We start from the raw sequence: 22318 nt of genomic DNA on the forward strand, positions 1-22318 counted from the left end.
CTGGCAGGACCCAACCTATCAACTTGTTCATCAACCCAGGGCATGGTGTAAGTGTCAAACTTTGACGCTTCATTCAATTTCCAGAAGTTCCATTACAAAATCTTAAGGAACCATCTGGTTTGGAAACTAAGGCCCGGATTCACATACATTGGCGCATATTTATGCGGGCGTATCGTATCTCCTACGCCGACGCAGCGCAGAGAGGCAAGCATGGAATTTAGGAAGCCAGTGCTCCCCAAGCTGCGTCAGCGTGGCTTAGATTTCGAAGGCGTAAGCCTGCGTAGGTGGAAGTGGGTGTGACCCCATGCAAATGATGGTCCGAGCATTGGCCAGTGTTTTACGTTTGGCGTATCATGAACGGAGCATGCATGACCGGATGTATGACCGCACCCCTGTGCGCATGCTCACAACTACGCCAGCGCAACTTCCTGGGATACGCCGGCCCACCGGATTACACCAAGTGCATAAATATGCCCAGCCATACGCCCGTCCGGCGCAAAAGTACATCCGTTTGCTTGTTTCCCCCCCTGAAGCAAAGTACTTTTGTTGAGCGGTGGCAGCTGCTAAGGAGAGGAGGAAAATACATTTTTCTAAGCAGGAGAGGGCTATCCTGATCTCGGCAATGGCCAAATTTGATGTGTACCTCCATGGTGCCCACAGTGCCAGGACCAGCAGGGCACGTAAGAGGGAGATCCGGGAGGAGATCACCCTGGAGGTCAATGCCCTTGGGCATGAGACCAGGACCCCCGACGATGTCAACAAGAAGATTAATGACATGAGACGTCGGGTCCGTGATAAGCTGGCCAGCATGAGGAGGCACGCCAGGGGCACGGGAGGAGGACCAGCTTCTGCTCTGCGGTTGACTGATGAGGAGGAGGTCATCGCCAGCTGTCTGCAGCGGAAGCAGGTGAAGGGCATGGAGGGCTTTGACTCCGGTGACCAGGCCTTAAGGACAGGTAAGTGTGTTTTATCCCCTATCCGGTGTGTAGCATGTGAGGGGGTGCAATGGAACATGTGACAAGTGTGTGGGTCCACCAACGGTGAATGCTTTGCGTCATCCATAGATGTGCTGGAGGGAGTTGGCCATCGTCATCCGCTGGATGACCCACGCCATCCCTGGAGTAGAGCGCCCACACCTCTCTAGAGGTAGTTGAGGAGGATCAGGTGGATCTTGAGGGATGTGTCTACCTTGAGGAGGATAACATCATCCCTGGACCCTCCCAAACCTCCTCCCCCATCAGGGGAAGCCCCTCAACCTCCTCCCCCATCAGGGAAAGCCCCTCAAGGGCCTCCCCCATCAGGGGAAGCCCCTCAACCTCCTCCCCCATCAGGAAAGCCCCTCAAGGGCCTCCCCCATCAGGGAAAGCCCCTCAAGGGCCTCCCCCATCAGGGAAAGCCCCTCAAGGGCCTCCCCGTACAGACGGCCCCAAGCCTCACCAGGCCCCAGGAAGGCTTTGCGTAAGACAAGGGGTGTTCCTGAATCCCTACAACAAGGGCTTGCGAGGGAACAGGCCCGCCAGACGCGACACATGGGTGCTATTGCCTGTGACCTGCGCCGTGTGGCAGACAGCCTGGCCTCTTCATCCAAGACCCAGTCTGAATGCACACTGGCTGTGCAGGGCACCTATACTGAACCCTCCTACAAACTAATGGGTGCTCATATACGGGCCTTCCCATTGGTCCCTTTCGGGTTGGGTTGCGGGGCTATGTTTGCCTACCTCTCAAGACTTCCTCCCCAGATTGTGTGCGGGCATATCTGCCTATTAATTTTAAAATGGGTATTAAATTAATCTCCCATAATGTTAGGGGATTTAATTTCCCTCAAAAGAGAAGAAAAGCATTTTCAGCCTATAAGCGCCTGAAAGCTGATATCATTATGTTACAGGAGACTTACTTCTCCGAAAAAAATCACCCAACATATTTTGATAGATCTTTTGGCCCAGGGTTTTTTACAACTTTTGGGGCCAAGTCTCGAGGGGTGGCAATATTTATTACAAAGAGTTTGCTGTTTGATGTGGAGAATATCTATAGAGATCTGGCTAGTAGATTTATTGTCTTGCAGGGCTCCTTACAAGGGAAGAGGGTCACGATAGCCAATGTTTATCCCAATGATGCCCAAGCGACTTTTTTTAAGATTTTTTTATTAGATTTTGGACAGATACAGCTCTCTGCACTTGTTGCTGGGTGGGGACTTCAATTTGGTGGCGCACTCGGCTCTCGACAGGAGCAGGGTCGGCTGCGCCTCCAACGCGTTCCCCAAGACATTGAAGTTGTTAATACACTCACACAGTCTGGTAGACTCCTGGAGGGCTCACAATGTGGGGGCTCGGGAGTACACTTTTTACTCACACCCCCATGACAGCTACTCCAGACTGGACTACCTGTTTTGCTCTCCCATACTTCTTGCCAACTCTACTTCTGTCTACCAGGTGGTCTCCTTGGACATTTCTCACATAGGCCTCAGACCCTCGGTAGCGGGGTTGAGACTAAATGAATCCCTACTCAGGGCCGATCCTAGGGTCATATGCGCATGGGTGAAGAAATATTTCTGGCGCCCCTACAAGGGCGTGGTCACCTTACTAACTCCACCCCCTTTGCAATTGTTTCTATGGCAATGACTCAAACACAGAGATGCTCCCCTAAGGAGTCATTGTTACCCCAGGATCCTCCCATGACCTCTTAACAATAAACGAAATACAGGAAGTGAAGCAGAGTACTCTAATTGAACCTGGAGGGGGGTCTATCTAATGGACACAGAGAGGGCTTCTGTTAGAGAGTCTGTTTAGAAAGAGCCCCCAGACATGATACAGGAGAGGGTCAGAGACTGCAGACATGATACAGGAGACGATCAGAGACTGCAGACATGATACAGGAGATAATCAGGGACTGCAGACATGGTCAGAGACTGCAGACATGGTACAAGAGATCAATGCAGCCTCACCAGTGCCCATCAAATGCAGCCTACCATTGCTCACCAATTGGGCTGAGACAGTGGCGGCTGGTGAAGTTTTAGGATGGGGGGGTGCCAGACCCCGCCCTTCCTTTTTGACCCCTCACACTTCCCATAAGCCCCACCCCTTATAGAATACTCACTCTGTCACCTGTATTCCACTTGCTTCCACCCATAGTGTCAGGAGTGTACAGCCCCAGCATCGCAGCACAGATTATACAGTCCCACCATCACAGCACAGAGTATACAGTCCCACCATCACAGCACAGAGTATACAGCCCAGCATCACAGCACAGAGTATACAGCCCCACCATCGCAGCACAGAGTATACAGCCCCACCATCGCAGCACAGAGTATACATCCCCAGCATCGCAGCACAGAGTATACAGCCCCAGCGTCACAGCACAGAGTATACAGCCCAGCATCACAGCACAGAGTATACAGCCCCAGCATCACAGCACAGAGTATACAGCCCCAGCATCACAGCACAGTACATATTACCCTCCTCCCTGTACATATTACACCCACCTGTACATATTACTCTCCTCCCTGTACATATTACCCCCCCTGTACATATTACCCCTCCTGTACATATTACCCCCCCTGTACATATTACCCCCTCCTTTACATATTAACCCCCCTCCCTGTACATATTACATCCTCCTGTACATACCCCCCTCTTACCTGTACATATTAACCCCTCCTGTACATTATTTCCCCCTCCTTGTACATAGTACACCCTCCTATACATATTACCCTCTCCTGTACATATTACACCCACCTGTACATATTTCCCCATCCCCCCTGTACATATTACCCCCTCCTGTACATATTACCCCCTCCTGTACATATTACCCCCCATACATATTTCCCCATCCCCCCCTGTACATATTACCCTCTCCTGTACATATTACACCCACCTGTACATATTTCCCCATCCCCCTGTATATATTACCCCCTGCTGTACATATTACCCCCTGTACATATTTCCCCATCCCCCCCTGTACATATTACCCCCCCTGCACATATTACCCCATCCCCCCTGTACATATCACCCCCCCCTCCATGTACATATTACACCCTCCTGTGCATATTAACCCCCCCTGTACATATTCACCCCCCTGTACATATTACCCCGTCCCCCCCTGTACATATTACCCATCCCCCCTGTACATATTACCCCCTCTATTTACATATTACACCCTCCTGTGCATATTAACCCCCCCTGTACATATTAACCCCCCCTGTACATATTACCCCAACCCCTTGTACATATTACCCCCGTCCATGTACATATTACACCCTCCTGTGCATATTAACCCCCCCTGTACATATTAACCCCTCTGTACATATTACCCCCCCTCCATGTACATATTACACCCTCCTGTGCATATTAACCCCCCTGTACATATTACCCTGTCCCCCCTGTACATATTACCCCCCTCTCTATGTACATATTACACCCTCCTGTGCATATTAACCCCCCTGTACATATTAACCCCCCTCTATGTACATATTACACCCTCCTGTGCATATTAACCCCCCCTATACATATTAACCCCTCCTGTGCATATTAACCCCCCCTGTACATATTAACCCCTCCTGTACATATTAACCCCTCCCTGTACATATTACCCCCCCACTCTGTATGTAGTACACCCTCCCTGTACACAATACCCCCTCTTGTCCACATTTACCCCCCTTCCTTTTACACATCCCTTCATGTATTGCATCCTCCGTGTACATATTGCCCCCCCCCCATCCCCCTACACGTTGCCTTATTGTCCACCATCTCCAAAAATACACCTGGTAGGGGTTAAAGCTGACTCACATAGATGAGAGCCCACGACTTCCTGCAGCAACGGAATCGGCACATTGAGGTGGAGGGGGGAACTTAAAGCAGTGCACACTGAGTGCTGTGGCGGCAGAACTCGAAGTGAACCTTGGGGAGGGGGGGATCGCTGCTGGATTCCAACACAAACACAGGTATGCTGTGTATATATGCTGGTGGTGGCGGAGCTGACTGGCTGGCAGTACTAGCGGCATCGGGGGTGCTGCAGTGCTGGTGCGGGGGATGGAGCCGGGAACACTTACCTTCAATGGTTGGCGCCGCTCCTCTATGACACGCCACACGCGCTACAGAGAGATGTGATGATACCGGAAGTCATGTACTGCCACTGCCCACTGACCTCTGCTCCGGTCCCGCCGCGCCAATCCCATGACAGCTAGTGGGCATGCTAGCAAATCAAAGGAAGTGGGAGTGTGTGCGGGCGCACAGCCTGCACCCTGCACACGCCCTAAACAAGGGCAAATCAGCTACCCTGCCTGCAATCAGCTGATTGCAGGCTGGGAAGCTTCCCATAGACCACTGCATGTCCGGCGCCTGGTCACTCTTAAAGTGACATTAAAAAAAAAAAAAATCTATTTTTTTTTTCTTTTCACAGCTTGGGGGGGGGGGGGGCGCCCGAGCGCCCCCTATGGGCAGGCCGCCACTGGGCTGAGAGATAGGGTAGTGGATACATCACAGACTGACCCGATCCATCACAGACTGACCCATCACAGACTGACCCATCACAGACTGACCCATCACAGACTGACCCGACCCATCGCAGACTGACCCATCACAGACTGACCCATCACAGACTGACCCATCACAGACTGACCCATCACAGACTGATCCATCACAGACTGACCCGATCCATCACAGACTGATCCATCACAGACTGACCCATCACAGACTGACCCGATCCATCACAGACTGACCCATCACAGACTGACCCGACCCATCACAGACTGACCCGATCTATCACAGACTGACCCGATCCATCACAGACTGACCCGATCCATCACACACTGACCGATCCATCACAGACTGACCCATCACAGACTGACCCGATCCATCACAGACTGACCCATCACAGACTGACCCGATCCATCACAGACTGACCCATCACAGACTGACCCGATCCATTACAGACTGACCCATCACAGACTGACCCGACCCATCACAGACTGACCCAATCCATCACAGACTGACCCGATCCATCACAGACTGACCCGATCCATCACAGACTGACCCATCACAGACTGACCCGATCCATCACAGACTGACCCATCACAGACTGACCCGATCCATCACAGACTGACCCGACCCATCACAGACTGACCCGACCCATCACAGACTGACCCGATCCATCACAGACTGACCCGATCCATCACAGACTGACCTGATCCATTACAGACTGACCCGATCCATCACAGACTGACCCATCACAGACTGACCCATCACAGACTGACCCATCACAGACTGACCCGATCCATCACAGACTGACCCGACCCATCACAGACTGACCCGACCCATTACAGACTGACCCGATCCATCACAGACTGACCCGATCCATCACAGACTGACCCAATCCATCACAGACTGACCTGATCCATTACAGACTGACCCGATCCATCACAGACTGACCCATCACAGACTGACCCGATCCATCACAGACTGACCCATCACAGACTGACCCATCACAGACTGACCCGATCAATCACAGACTGACCCAATCCATCACAGACTGACCTGATCCATTACAGACTGACCCGATCCATCACAGACTGACCCATCACAGACTGACCCGATCCATCACAGACTGACCCATCACAGACTGACCCATCACAGACTGACCCGATCCATCACAGACTGACCCATCACAGACTGACCCATCACAGACTGACCCGATCCATCACAGACTGACCCATCACAGACTGACCCGATCCATCACAGACTGACCCGATCCATCACAGACTGACCCGATCCATCACAGACTGACCCGATCCATCACAGACTGACCCATCACAGACTGACCCGATCCATCACAGACTGACCCGATCCATCACAGACTGACCCGATCCATCACAGACTGACCCATCACAGACTGACCCGATCCATTACAGACTAACCCGATCCATCACAGACTGACCCGATCCATCACAGACTGACCCGATTCATCACAGACTGACACCCCCCCAATCGCAGACGGACTCCCCAATCACATATTGACCCCCCAAATCACAGACCCCCTATCTCAGACTGATCCCCCCAATCACAACCCCCCCCTATCACAGACTGACCCCCATATTGCAGACTGACCCCCCCATCACAGACTGACTCCCCCCCATCGCAGGCTGACTCCCCCCATATCGCAGTCCTCTCTCATTATCATACCCTTATCCTGCACAGCACAGCACAGCCCCCCTCCCCACAGAAAACCTACCTTACTCACACAGGACATGAAGCGTGGCCGCTCTGGACAATGAGCGGGACTTTTCCCATTAAAAGTGAGTGATTTATTGCTGGGACTGCCCCGCTGCCTAGCAACCAATCACCCACTTTTTAACTTAAAAAGTCCCGCCTATTATGCAGCGTGGTGAAGCTTCATGTTTGTATGATTAACACAGGCAGTGTGGGGAGGGGGCAGTGAAGGCACGGACCTGCCGCACGGCGCCTGCTATGCTATGTATATAGCGGGCCGGCAGCTACAGGCGGGTGAGAGAGGACACACAGGCGGGTAGAATGGCCACTGGCGCCGGACCGCCATTTAGTGACGCCCAGATGATACAGCGGCTGCTGCGGGAAAGCACAGTGCCGACTTCACTTCATGATAACACATTCAGGACCAACAGCGCCCCCTCCCCTCTGGCGCCTGGGTGAATAGCACTCCGTGCACCCTGTCTCGGATCGGCCCTGTCCCTACTCACTGATCCCATTGAAGTCTCACAGCTGACTAAACATATGACGGAGTATTTTGATACCAATGACACATCCGATGTTTCCCCTTTGGTCCTATGGGCTGCCCATAAGGCGGTTATGAGAGGGCACATTATCCAATTAGCGGCTGAAAGGAAAAAACTGAGATTGATAGATATCACTAGACTCTCTGCTGAGCTTGACAGGTTATATCACTTACACTCGCACACCCAAACCCCTGACCTGCTTCTACGTATTAATAACTGTAGATTGGAGCTAGATAAGATACTCTCCGTCCTGAGATGGTCTAAGGCCAGGTTTTTGTTACACAGTAATTCGGCCTCGACCATGTTCGCCAGAAATCTTAATCAATCACTTCAATCCCCCCACACCTATAGATTAAGGAATCCCAATGGTCACCTGGTCTCCCACCCATCGGAGGTTTTACAAATTTTCCTAAGTTCTACACAACACTTCTTTCCCCTCCCTCCTCTCCCCCTGACCCTGCACTTAAATCTTGGTTAGATGACTTGCCTCTTCCCGCTCTTACTCTGGAACACCTGCTTGAGCTGAATGCTGCATGCACAGAGTCTGAAATACTTGAGGTTATTAAATCGTTGAAACCCTCTAAGTCCCCTGGTCCCGATGGTTATTCTGCCCCATACTACAAAAAATTTAGGGATACTCTCATCCCGCACCTAAAATCCCTCTTTAACCATATTCTTGAAGGCAACGTTTTTCCGGATGACATGCTTCATGTCCCTGATCCCTAAGCCTAATAAGGATCATTCCCTACCCCAAAACTATAGACCGATTTCGGTCATTAATACTGATCTGAAGATCTTTGGCCGTATTTTGCCCGACCGACTCTCTAGGATAATTACCTCCCTAATCTCCCCTGATCAGACAGGCTTTATCCCAACTAGACAGATCACGGATAACATCAGGCTTGCCTCCAACGTCATTTCAGATGCTGATATTCACGCTTGCAGGGTACTTCTTCTTAGCCTGGATATCCAGAAGGCTTTTAATAGCGTTTTATGACCATACCTTGAACTGACCCTTGCTAAATTTGGTTTCTCTGGGGCCTTTGTCCACGGGTTTAGGGCACTTTACAATAGTCCACGCACTCGGATTAAACTTCCGGGCTGTAATTTCCGATGACTTCACGCTAGGTAGGGGTACGCGGCAGGAGTGCCCCCTGTCGCCGCCCTTATTCGCCCTTGCCATCGAACCCCTGGCCCGCTCAATCAGCCTAGACTACAACATTAAAGGGTACACTAAGGGTGATCAGGAGTTTAAACTGAGCTTATATGCTGACAATGTCCTCTTATTCTTATCTGACCCATTAGTCTCGATTCCCAACCTCATCTCCACCTTACGCACCTTTCAGGATATCTCGGGTCTGGGGGTTAACCTCTCTAAGTGTTCCGCCCTCCCCATAAACCTCCCTCAACATGTTATTACTTTTCTTCACTCCATAGAATTTCTCCATAGAACCACAGACTACATCATATCTAGGAATCAAGCTGGCCCCTTCGCTCCACAAAATGTATCTGGCCAACTACCCACCGGCTTTTATATGCATTAGACAACTGTTAAATACTTGGAGCCCATACCATATTCATTTCTTGGGCAGGACCCAGGTGGTTAAAATGTCGGTTCTCCCCAAGCTTCTATTTTTATTCAGAGCCCTCCCCAATTATGTGCCCCGCCGTACAATTGATCTGCTACAACGGGATGTGAATAAATTTGTCTGGCATAATAAGAAGCCCCGTCTAGGTAAACAGATGGTATATAGACCTAGGGCCCTGGGAGGTCTGGGTTTGCCTAACCTCTGGCTTTATTATTTCTCCGCTAGGCTCCTACAGTTCGCTCAATGGCACGCCCCTCCGAGCGGTATCCCATGACTCCACTTCGAACGGACATCTATAACCCCCTTTTATCTCCCGGGCCTACTGTGGGCCAAATCGATTCGCCCCATAGATGTCTCCCCTTCTAACTTAGTAGTGGGCCAATCCCTGTATCTTTGGTCTTTATATAAGAATACGTTCTCCTTACTCTCTCCCTACCCCAGGCTAGCCTCATATATTGGTGACCCCTCATTTCCAGCAGCTTTCCCTGACCCTAGAGTCTTTGCCCTTTGGACCTCAAAGAACTTAGTAACCCTATACTCCTTGCAGAAGGACGGGGTGATTCACGCCTTTCAGTCCTTACAATCCTCCCACTTCCTCCCTAGGTCTGAATTTTACAAATATTTGCAAATCAGGCACTTCTTCTACTCACAGTACCCTGGTTCCTCTTTTTGCCCTATTAACACATTTGAGGGTCTCTGTGGCCCTTCTTCCAGAGAAAGGGGGACCATCTCCCGCCTATATGGTTTCCTGGGCGGTCTCGGCCTCCCAGAGAAATCTGCTGCTATGCTTGGCTGGGAGACAGAGACAGGAGTGGTTGTTTCTCCTGAGGAGTGGTCTGATAGGATCTCTAATATGCACAAATGTACAAAGTCTGTGGCGGTAAAGGAGACGGTGGTGAAGCTACACACCAGGTGGTATTTTACCCCCGCTAAATTACATAAAATCTTCCCCACGGTTTCCGAACTTTGCTCCAGGGGTTGTCCGGAGAAGGGGACTCTCTTGCATATTTTTTGGAGCTGCCCAGCCTTGGGGACCTCTGGCAGAGGATGATTGATAAGGTGGTGGAGATCACTGGAGTTAGGACTCCACTGACTCATCAGATGTGCTTGTTATTTTCGGAGATATCTGGCTCCACCCCCGCTGAACAGAAACTGTCTCACACACTCTCCATTGGTCCATTGCCCTGTTTTGGCGGGCCCCTGGGGTTCCATGGGACCAGGTCCTTAAGCGTATGGCCGCCATTCAGATCATGGAGAGGGTCTTCTGTACCATTATGGATACTATGCACGTTTATGATATGAAATGGAGGCCTTGGTCCCCGTGACCTTCTGACTATTAGTTTTGACCACTTCCCCACAGTTCCCTCTCACTTACTTACACCTAGGCCGGCATTTTTGACAATGTCCTCCCGTAACCTGCTTTGTTTTTCCTTTTTTGATATTGTATTGTTTTTGGTGGTGTGGTGTTCTCCTTTTTATTATTTCTTTGTACTGTATTATTTGATTTTTTTTTTTTTTTTTTTTTATTCTTCTATTCTGAGCAGTAGTGCTGTCACAAGGTGGAGAGGCCCACATTACCCTCTGTTTATATGCTGTTCTCCCCTTCTTGGCTGACTCCACCTGACGCCCAGGTTATGTAACTGTTATTATGTGCCTGGACCATATGGGTCCATTGTTTGTTATGATACTATGTTACAGTACATGATTTCTCTCAGTGTATTTCCTTTACTGCATACTTATTGTTCATGCACTTAATTTTTTCAATAAAAGCGTTTGTATTAAAAAAAAAAACATCCATCTGAGGGTGGTAAACAGAAGTATGCAAGTGCTCAATATCCCACAATTTACACAGCTTTTTTATTACCTTTGAAGTGTGGTTTTTGGAACAATTTTGTACCAGACTTTTATCATGCATTCTTTCTCCCCCTCACTTAACCATACCAGGAGAGTATCTTGCCAAAGGAGACCTACCAAAGTATTTTGCGACTACTGCACACTAATGACAGATTCCTGAGCTATCACCTGAAATGTAAGCAAAGGGATGGGGATGGTGGATGAAATTAACAACATTTGTCCATTACTATAATTGATAAAGAAAAATTATTCAGCGCTGGAATGTAAATATAAACTAAAAAATGCAAGCCAGCACTAAGGTAAATTCAAATAAAACACCTCACATTGACATCTAATAATAATAGTGCAGCGCAAAACAAACAATTTTAAACTATACATACAGAAAGTTAAAACATATGATATATGATATATAATTAAAAATTATATAATAAAGTCCATATAAAGTGCTCAAGTGCAAAAAGATGATCCAAATCGGAATATAATAGTGCAAAAATCCAAAGGGTGATATCCAGAAGGAACCTCCACCAAATAGCAGGAATGGCCTCTCACCTTACAACTTCGACCTGCAATAGGTCACAAAGCATAATCAGAGAACCACCTGTTCTCAGAGGACAGCAAGCAATGCAGCAGTAGAACCACGATATCAGTCAGACTCAGGATCAGGACATGGCAATCAGGGCATAAAAAACAAAGAAGAGGAAATCTAGTGCTCTCTGAAGCCAAAATACATTTATTTAAGAATAAAAAACGAATACACTCACTGTATAAGCACTCTCAAACTATAATTGGTCAGTTCCATTGAGGAAGATGAAGCTGTACATAAAATTTTACACACCAGACCTTTATCCTAGATAGGGGTTAGGTATGGATTTTAAGAGGAAACCTCTTGCAAAAAATGAGGGAAAAATGCACACCGCCCAAAGCACATACTAGATCCTTATCTGAGCATGCAGCCTGGCATGGTCAGGAAAAGTAGAGGGGGGCAGTGAGCATACACTGCCCGAACCATACTAGGCCATGTTCTTAACACAGGAATAGTATATACATATTCTCAAGTGCGCTCTGTCAGCTCAATAGGGATAATGGACAATTAAACAGCTCTCTATAGCAGGGAGTCCATGTATGAAAGTTCAAATGCAGCACAAGGTGTGTTGGTGGTCACAGATAGGCTGACTGTGGATGGCTGCCAGCTCATAACAAGCTAGAAGGGGCTACAGTATGTAGACAGTAAAACACAAAAGAGAGTAGCATCATCTAAGTGCAGCAATGTTAAAACATTTTTAATAGAGAACAGACAATTTGGAATTCACAAGATCGTAGAGATTACAGCGCATGCAGGAAAGTATAAGAGGTACAACCACTCCTGGGGGAAGGCGGTCGGTTTGCAGCTGGAGAGGCAGCTGATGTTCCTGGCTGAGCTGGTGGCTCCCAACACTTCCTGGTTTTGAGAATCGGCTCCAGATGAACAGGGAGTGGGGAGAAGAACGCATTCGATGCATGCAAGCTCCTTCATTAGGCAATAGCTGTGGCAAATGAACTGAAGTAAGAAAAACAGGAAAAAAATAACAAATTGGTTGAAAAAGTGATAGAAGAAATTAAATAAATAATGGGAGAAATCAATAAATAATAAGAAAAATAAAATAAAAATAAATATATAATTTGATAAAATAAAATAAAAAGAGAAAAGCGAAAAAGGGTAGTATAGATAGATAGATATAAAAATGAAACAATGTCCCATATTTGGGGGGACTGTCCAAAAATAAGAAAATATTGGAAGGAGGTCTTACAACTTATAAAGGAGATCAATAATAGAGTAATACCTGAAGAACCATGGACGTGCTTGTTCCATGGGGTGGAGGGTTCAATAAAGCAGTATAAGGAGTCAGTAATAACTGAAGGGTCTGAAATGGCTATTTGGTGGAAACTCCACGTCATTTATTTTTTTAATTTGACGCGGGGTTCCCCTTAATATCCATACCAGACCTGAAGGGCCTGGTAATTGAATTTGGGGGGATCACCACGCATTTTCTTTTTTTTTATGAATGAATTTTCTTTGTATTGCTGGGAGCCGACAATTCATTATAGCCGCAAGTGATTTTAAATTACTTTTTTTGCTTCTGAAATTACATTTTGTGCAGGGACAGTTCTAAGCATGGGAAAAAAGCGCTACTTCACAGGCATACTATAAACTCCCCCCCCCCCCAGGTACAAAATGTAAAGGAATATTTCACTTTTATTGTTTCACTTTAAGCATTATTAAAATCACTGCTCCCATAAAAAAGTCTGTTTTTAAAACTTTTTTCTGCATTGATACATGTCCCCTGGGGCAGGACCCAGGTCCCCAAACACTTTTTAGGACAATAACTTGCATATTAGCCTTTAAAATTAGCACTTTAGATTTCAAAGTTTGAGTCCCATAGCCTTTAACAGGGTTCTAAAATTCACACAAACTTTTGGTCTGTTCGCAGGTTCTGGTGCGAACCCAACGGGGGGTGTTCGGCTCATCCCTAGTTCTTAAAATAGTAAGGGTACCTTGTCAGAAGGTATAAATAGAAGCAAAAAGGTATGGACAGCCGCACTCCGATAAATGTAAAAAACAATAAAAGTCTTTAATCCAGTAAAAAAAACACTGCACAGAGAAACAGCAAACGGTGGGATGATATAGCTGACGCGTTTCACATTGTTATACAATGCTTAGTCATAGCTAAGAACAACATAAAAAACAATCTCATTTATAGTATTCCACATTTACACATTTACGCACTATTTCAGTGCTTACACTTGGTCACTCTTTCTCACGCTATTATGTGAGTTCACACACTGCAGTAAAGTATATTACGTGTTTATTATCCCCCATTCACGACAATTTCATCAAGCATTTTTTTACATATATCGTGATATTGGGGTTCCACATACAAACACATCCTATCAATCGGATGGTTTCACTACTATTTTTTATTATTTACTCCATCCCACATTCACATTCACACCTATACCTGGTTACATAAGCAGATGCTACGATTGTTGTCACTTTACTTCCATTGACCTATGTTTAATTGTGTGTTTTTTACTTTTTTACTTTTTTACGGTTTTTCTTTTTTATCCATCATAATATTTTTTTTGCTTTTTGTCAGCTGATCTTTGAATTCCTTTCCACCTGGTTCTAATGGGTGTAGTTTCTCTCTGCTGTGTCTACCCACAGATGTATGGGATTACTGCAATCAGTTCAGACCAATCACAGACTGGACTCACCACATGACTTTTTTATTTTTTATTTGGAATACTATAAATGAGATTGTTTTTTATGTTGTTCTTAGCTATGACTAAGCATTGTATAACAATGTGAAACGCGTCCGCTATATCAGCTCACCGTTTGCTGTTTCTCTGTTTGTGCAGTGTTTTTTTACTGGATTAAAGGCTTTTATTGTTTTTTACATTTATCGGAGTGTGGCTGTCCATACCTTTTTGCTTCTATTTATGCTTCGTGCATTGCCTGCACCCACTGGATTTTTCTGAGTCCATACTCACCACCGAGGTGCACTCATCTGGAGAGGCGGTCTCTTTCCCCTATTGTCAGAAGGTATGCTCCCGGTAAAGCACTTTGGGCCTGATCCACAAAAGGGATACGCCGGCGTATCTACTGATACGCCGTCGTATCCCTGTTTCTATCTATGGAACTGATCCACAGAATTTCTCATAGATAGGCAGAAGATCCGACATGTGTAAGGGACTTACACTGTCGGATCTTAGGATGCAGTACCGCAGCCGCCGCTGGGGACATTTCTCGTCTAAATCCAGCATCTGGTATGCAAAATAGCACTTACGGAGATCCACGAAGCTTTTACGCTTCGTTTTTTCTCCGTAAGTATTTGTTTGCCGTCGCAAAATTAGGGCTGCTTTTACAAAGTGTAAACTGTTTACACCTTGAAAAGTATACTCTTCTATCCCGCGTCGCTGTCATTTATTTATTTTTTTTCCCGCCGCAACTCTTTTTTTTTTTTACGCCCGTTGCGATTGTCAAAACCTGGCGCAACGTAAATCTGCGCAAAGCACGTCGGGAAAATAACGTCGGGAGCATGCGCAGTACGTCCGGCGCGGGAGCGCGCCTAATTTAAATGGGACTCGCCCCATTAGATTAGGCACGCCTTGCGCCGGACGGATTTAAGTTACACCGCTGAAAATTTCTAGGTAAGTGCTTTGTGGATCAGGCACTTAGGTAGAGATTTTGCGGCGGTGTAACTTAAATGGCAAAAGTTAAGTTACGGCCGTTTTTTGTGGATCAGGCCCTTTGTCCCCATGTTTGTGAGGACAAAGTTCCCCACCTATTTCCCCAGAGCCCTGTCACTTTTGCTATAGTACATGCTACAGATGCAACACATCACAGACTGAATTAAGCCCCCCCCCCCCCCAAGCATGTTATTTAAAGGAGTTATGCTATTTACTAATGTTTCTCTTTAACCCTTATTAAAATGATCTGGTCATTGCCAACAGATTCACTCATCACTACTAATCACATATAGAGAAAATTAAAGTATTTAATTTAGTCTCTGTTCCTGAAAGACCTTTCATTTTAATACATTTTTCATTATCAAATACTCCCACAAAACCATGTGAAAAGTATATCCTTTTGCATATGAACCTTTTGGTATGAACCAATCCTCTATCTATCTATCTATCTATCTATCTATCTATCTATCTATCTATCTATCTATCTATCTATCTATCTATTAATTATATGTCTGAAATTTCATAAATACTAAATATTCACTGAACATATTTCACTTAACAGGTTGTATCTGATGTTTTCTGTATGTAGAATGTGTCATTATATATCTAAAAAAGTACAAATCTGGTGTCTCTTATTTTGGCATGCATAAGATGTTTTTGCTAGATGAGTTTTAAAATCAGCCAACAATATGTTCTAAGTTTTAATTTCAGATCTGTTTTTGAGTTCCACTTGTGTAGAACCCCTGGGGATGTTTAATTTACACTTCAATCACTTTCAGCTCATCTTAGGGGTGTATACTAAAGCTGTAATTTATACTGAACACAAAAGATTCACCCTGTCGAGATACTCTTTTTTTCTTAAAAACTGTCTTTTATTGGAATATAGTACAAGAATAATTTTAGTAATGCGTTTGTTGCCTGTTGGTATATTAAGATAATCAACATACTGTACATGATTCCTACACAGTTTTGTTATATTTAAATTGAAAAATACATGTATTGTATGTCTATGGATATATTGCAGTCTTTACATGTACTCCCTTACTGACCAAACCCAGGGCAAAGATCAGTTGTTTGATTTTCTTAGATCACATTTTGCTTATAATGGTGCAAGAGTACACAAGTGTGCAAATTTGGCTGAAACCATAACCTGAAACCATGTTTATGTTTATGGATAGATATTTTGTACCACTATATCTGTGGCTAGCCTAAATCAAAGTAGATACAGTGCCTTGAAAAATTATTCATGCCCCTTGAAATATTCCTTTAGGACGACTTGCAGAGTCGCCCCCCCGAAGTCATGCCACCGCTCTTAGTTAATACTTTGTAGAGCCACTTTTCGCTGCAATTACAAATACAAGTCTTTTTGAGGATGTCTCTTCCAGCTTGTCACATATGGAGAGTGACATTGTGCCCATTCTTCTTTGCAAAATAGCTCACGCTCTGTCAGATTGGATAGAGAGTGTCTGTGAACATCAATTTTCAAGTCTTGCCACAGATTCTCAATTGGATTTAGGTCTAGACTGGGCCATTCTAACACATAAATATGCTTTGATCTAAACCATTCCATTGTAGCTCTGGATGTATATTTAGGGTCATTGTCCTGCTGGAAGGTGAACATCAACCCCAGTCCCATGTCTTTTTCAAACTCTAAAGCCTTGTACACACGATCGGTTTGTCTGATGAAATGGACCGATGGACCGTTTTCATCGACAAGCCGATCGTGTGTGGGCCCCATCGGTTTGTTTTCCATCGGTGAAAAAAAATAGAACATGTTTTAAAATTTTCCTATGGATACAAAACTGATAGAAAAAAACAATAGTCTATGTGGAATTCGCCGCGTGCTCGGAAGCATTTAACTTAATTTTTCTCAGCACGTCATAGTGTTTTACGTCACTGTGTTGGACACGGTCGGATTTTTGACAGATGAAAGTCAGTTTCATCTGATATCCGACGAAAAAATCCATCGGATTAGATTCCATCAGATATCCGATTGTGTGTACAGGGCATAACCGTTTTTCTTCTAAGATTGACATGTATTTGGCTCCATCCATCTTCCCATCAACTCTGACCAGCTCCCCTGTCCTCTTTCTTTCTTTCTTTCTTTCTTTCTTTCTTTCTTTCTTTCTTTCTTTCTTTCTTTCTTTCTTTCTTTCTTTTATATGTATAACAACTTTTATATACTTGTTACCACTGTTGACATTGTATTTTCAAAATTCTGATTCTAATTTTATCTTATGTCCTGTTTTCTTGTGTGTGATTTTTATGGCCCTGACGATGCGGGGCTACCCGCAAAATGCGTAGGCTATACTTATGATACATCTGACCAGGATCTACACACCCTGGACCAAAGTAACAGTAAAACTGTATTTTGTATCAAACTGTGACATATTGTTTTAAATAATCCCATCCAAGGATGATAAATAAAATCTTTTCTATGTTGTTTTAAAATTGTGATAGAACCCCTTTAAATATTTCTAAACCCCACCAAGGCACATTTAAAGTCCCATTCAGACAGGGAGCTGTGGTGTGGCCGGTTTTTCTGTTTTTTTATTTTCTCGGGACCGTCTGCGCCGGGATTGAAGATGGATGAACATTGCGGGACACTTTTTTTAAATAAAGGAATTGTCAAAAACTGCTGTCATTTTTTTTTTTACACTAGATTCTGCTGCTTTTACTCACACACTTTTACTCACTTCATTCTCTTTCACTATCTACTCATTAGTAGAGCGAAAGCTTACACTTTTATTAATACATTACAGTTGCCAGTAATTTTAAATTACATTTTTTCCTTTAGAAATTGATTTATTTGCGGTACTGTTATAAAGAGGTGCTACTTTACAGGCAAACTAAGGGGACCCCTCAGTCATGATATTTAAAGGAATATTTAATTTTTATTGTTTCAGCTGCTTGCTGTGGGGGCACTGAACCGGAGGGAGAGGCCAGAATCCCAGAAAAGGGACGCGAGAAGAGGAGGACCTAAGCTGCTCTGTACAAATCCACAGCAACAGAACAGGTAATTATAAAATGTTTGTTATTTTTATGGGGGAAAAATTAGACATACAATGACTTTAAATATTACTCCATTGCGCATGACAGAATGAGTAGTGATATTATCCTGCTTTTCCACTGTTGGCTGTTCCCATGTGAGTATGAGATGTGAGTAATCACTATACTGTATATGGTATACTCCAGATTTCCCCACTCAGTACAATGTGTGGTAGGTTACATACTCTACACTGATCCATACTGACCGCTGTCCTCTAAATTATAGTTTCTATACTGCTAATCCGCAATGTATTTTCATAGGAGACAGTTATTTGTACCACCAAGACTTCAGAATATATATATTTTATAAAATGTCATTGCCAGCTTTTATCTGTTTTTGTTTTGTGGATACTGGCACAAACATGTCAGTCTGTACCTGTAATAATCAGTCTCAGTGTTTCCATACAGGGAGAAACTTTTGGAAAAAGTAACTATTCAATCACAAACAGCAGAATATGAAATTACTAGGGTAAATTTGTATGTAAAGAGTGTTCAAAAGAAATTAGATTTTGTTAGAAAGATTTCTGATTGCTTATTAAAAAAAATGGAAGTTATGGTGCCAGTATGCTACAGTAGCAGATATTATTTGATATAACACGATAAATGTTTATTTTCCCAAATAGTTACAGTATTCACAAAAGTGTATGACATTTTGAATAATTCAAAATATAACAACTACGATACAATATTTATGTACATATATATTTATTTATTTTAGATAACAAATATGTATTATTTAGGTACATTTTTTTTACCACATGTTTCCCTTTACTGTTCATAATAATTTATTTTTGTTGTGAAAACTCAGAAGATTGCTGTTTTGTGACAGCTGTATGTTCACATTAGAAAAAAAAATGTGGGCCAATTCATATCCTTTTGTGGCTTTATCTTTGTAGTGTCAGAAATGTTATTATGTGACTTGATAGAAGGAAAGCATAGTGATGCCTTGGCAAAACATAATGCACATTCAGAAGAAAATGAAAATCATTATATTTGTTAAATTGTGCTGCACCAACCAGTTCAATAACATCATTAAAAAAATTCTCTTTCTTTTGTTATCCTCCTTTCTTTGATATAGTTCAGAGAGAGAAAGGTGTAGCAGTCAGCAAAATAACACTGTATAAAGTAGAGAAAGTGACACTTTTTATGTATAGTTAGAAAACACTAACTACTGAAGCTGCCACAAGTTTTGAAAAGGCTTTAGGGTCTCAAAAGATTATAAATGTACATTTAGAGTACTCAAAATGCTGTTTGACAAACACTTTTTTTTTTTTTGCTATGCTCATGCTTTATTTCTCAAGTTCAATTTTAGCAATGCAGTTTATAAAGAAAGCAAAATGTTTCTCTGCATTACAAAAAAGCCTTTGTTATATTGCCTCAAATCTCAGATTACCTATTTTTTGTTAAATAGCTTTCTAAAAGTCTTTAGATAGAAAAGATTTACTAGAAACTGTTACAATGATGCTGGTAACAGTGATCTATTTTTTATTTATTTTTTGCTGCAGAAATAAATATTAGCCACCATGCTGGTATCTTACTTTGGCAGTGTGATTTGTGTCTTTTGTTCTGTTCTGCCTTGCAGCGCTATAGTGCTGTGTTTGATTCCTTCCAGCATATGGTTTGTATCAAGTCATATGCTTTTCCTATGTTTGCCTTTTTTCCTGATGCTCCAAGGTTTCCTAAAAAACATTCAATCTATTCAGGATCTTCTGTTGAGCACTGTGAAGTTAAATGAGTTGTCTACCCTTTATCCCTGGGGATGAAATAGAGTCTGCTGGTTTAGCTTTACTGAACCTAAGACCAAACGTAAGTTCTTGGCTGTCAAATGTTGGAAAACCATCATTGGCTGTGTTATTTTGTTAACCACTTAAGACCCGGACCTTTATGCAGGTGCTGCGTCGCTTTAACTGACAATTGCGCAGTCGTGCGACGTGGCTTCCAAACAAAATTGGCGTCCTTTTTTCCCCACAAATAGAGCTCTCTTTTGGTGGTATTTGATCACCTCTGCGGTTTTTATTTTTTGCACTATAAACAAAAAGAGCGTAAATTTTGAAAAAAATTCAATATTTTTTACTTTTTGCTATAATAAATATCCCCCAAAAAGATATAACATTTTTTTTCCTCAGTTTAGGCTGATACGTATTCTTCTACCTATTTTTGGTAAAAAAAAATCTCAATAAGCGTTTATCGACTGGTTTGCGCAAAATTTATAGCGTTTACAAAATAGGAGATAGTTTTATTGCATTTTTATTAATTACTTTTTTTTTTTCCGTGACTGCGACATTATGGCGGACACATTGGACAATTTTTACACATTTTTGGGACCATTGTCATTTTCACAGCAAAAAATGCTATAAAAATGCAGGGCCAGATTCACGTAGATGGTCGTATTTGTGGGCGGGCGTAACGTATTTGATTTATGTTACGTCGCCGCAAGTTTATCAGGCAAGTGCTTTATTCACAAAGCACTTGCCTGTAAAGTTGCGACGGCGTAGCGTAAATCACCCGGCGCAAGCCCGCCTAATTCAAATGAGCTGGGTAGGGGGCGTGGAGCATTTAAATTAAGCGCGTTCCCGCGCCGAACATACTGCGCATGCGCCGTCCGGAAAATATCCCAGGGTGCATTGCTTCAAATGACGTCCAGCCCCATTCACGGAGGAGTTACGCAAACAATGTAAAATTTTGAAATTGCGACGCGGGAACGACAGCCATACTTAACATTGGATACGCCACCTAGGGGGCATGTTTATCTTTACACCGTGTATCTCTTACGCAAATAGCGTATCTTTACTGCGACGGCAAGCGTACGTTCGTGAATCGGCGTAACGACTCAATTGCATATTCTACGCCGACCTCAATGGAATCGTCACCTAGCGGCCAGCATAAATATTGCACCCTAAGATACGATGGCGCAGGCTGTCGTATCTTAGGCATGTTTAAGTGTATCTCAGTTTGAGCATACACTTTGTGAATCTGGGCCGCATTGTTTACTGTGAAAATGACAATTGCAGTTTGGGAGTTAACCACGAGGGGGCGCTGTAGGGGTTATGTGTGACCCTATGTTTTTCTAACTGTAGGGGGGCGGGGCTGGATGTGTGACGTCATTGATCGTGTTTCCCTATATCAGGGAACACACGATCAATGAAGCTCCCACTGTGAAGAACGGGGTGCTTGTGCCCAGCCGTGCCATTCTGCTGACGTATATATGCAGGAGGCGGTCCTTAAGTGGTTAATAAAGCTAAAACAGGAATATTTAACCAGCTTGTTTGCAGGGGCAGAACTACGAAGTTTCCATAACCAAATATTGATGAGCCCCCCCCCCCCCCCCCCATTAACATTCCTAATGTTAATAATCTATTTATATAACAATATAAAGTAGTCTATATAAGTTCAGCGCTATATTAATGCACAGTTTTACCAATCACAAACCTTGTGTTAGTTTTACATATATGTATTTGATTATTCACAAACATGTGCAAAACCCTCAAAATAAAAACAGTCCAATAGTCACAATTCTTCAGTGGAAAATACAGAAATAAAGATGTCCAACTCTATCCTGTGATCAGTTCATCGTAACAAGTTTCCTTGTGCACCCTCTTTTGTCACACCAACAACTCCCAAACAACATTTGTATAACCTTTAAGTAAAAAAATAGAATTTCTTCATTAATTTTGTCCAAAATGTATTCTTCTACATGTCTTTGATACAAAAAAAAAATAGGAAAGTCCAGCAGGTGGTGAATGCAGTGAGCTGGGCAGGATTCCACTGCAGTAAGCTCAGAATTGTGTATTGTTGTCAGCTGCAAATTCCATTTCCAATATCTCCCTTTTTTACTGGAAGTTGTATATATTTATCCACG

The sequence above is a fragment of the Rana temporaria genome, chromosome 5 (genome assembly GCF_905171775.1).
Source record: "Rana temporaria chromosome 5, aRanTem1.1, whole genome shotgun sequence".
Classification (NCBI taxonomy): Eukaryota; Metazoa; Chordata; class Amphibia; order Anura; family Ranidae; genus Rana; species Rana temporaria.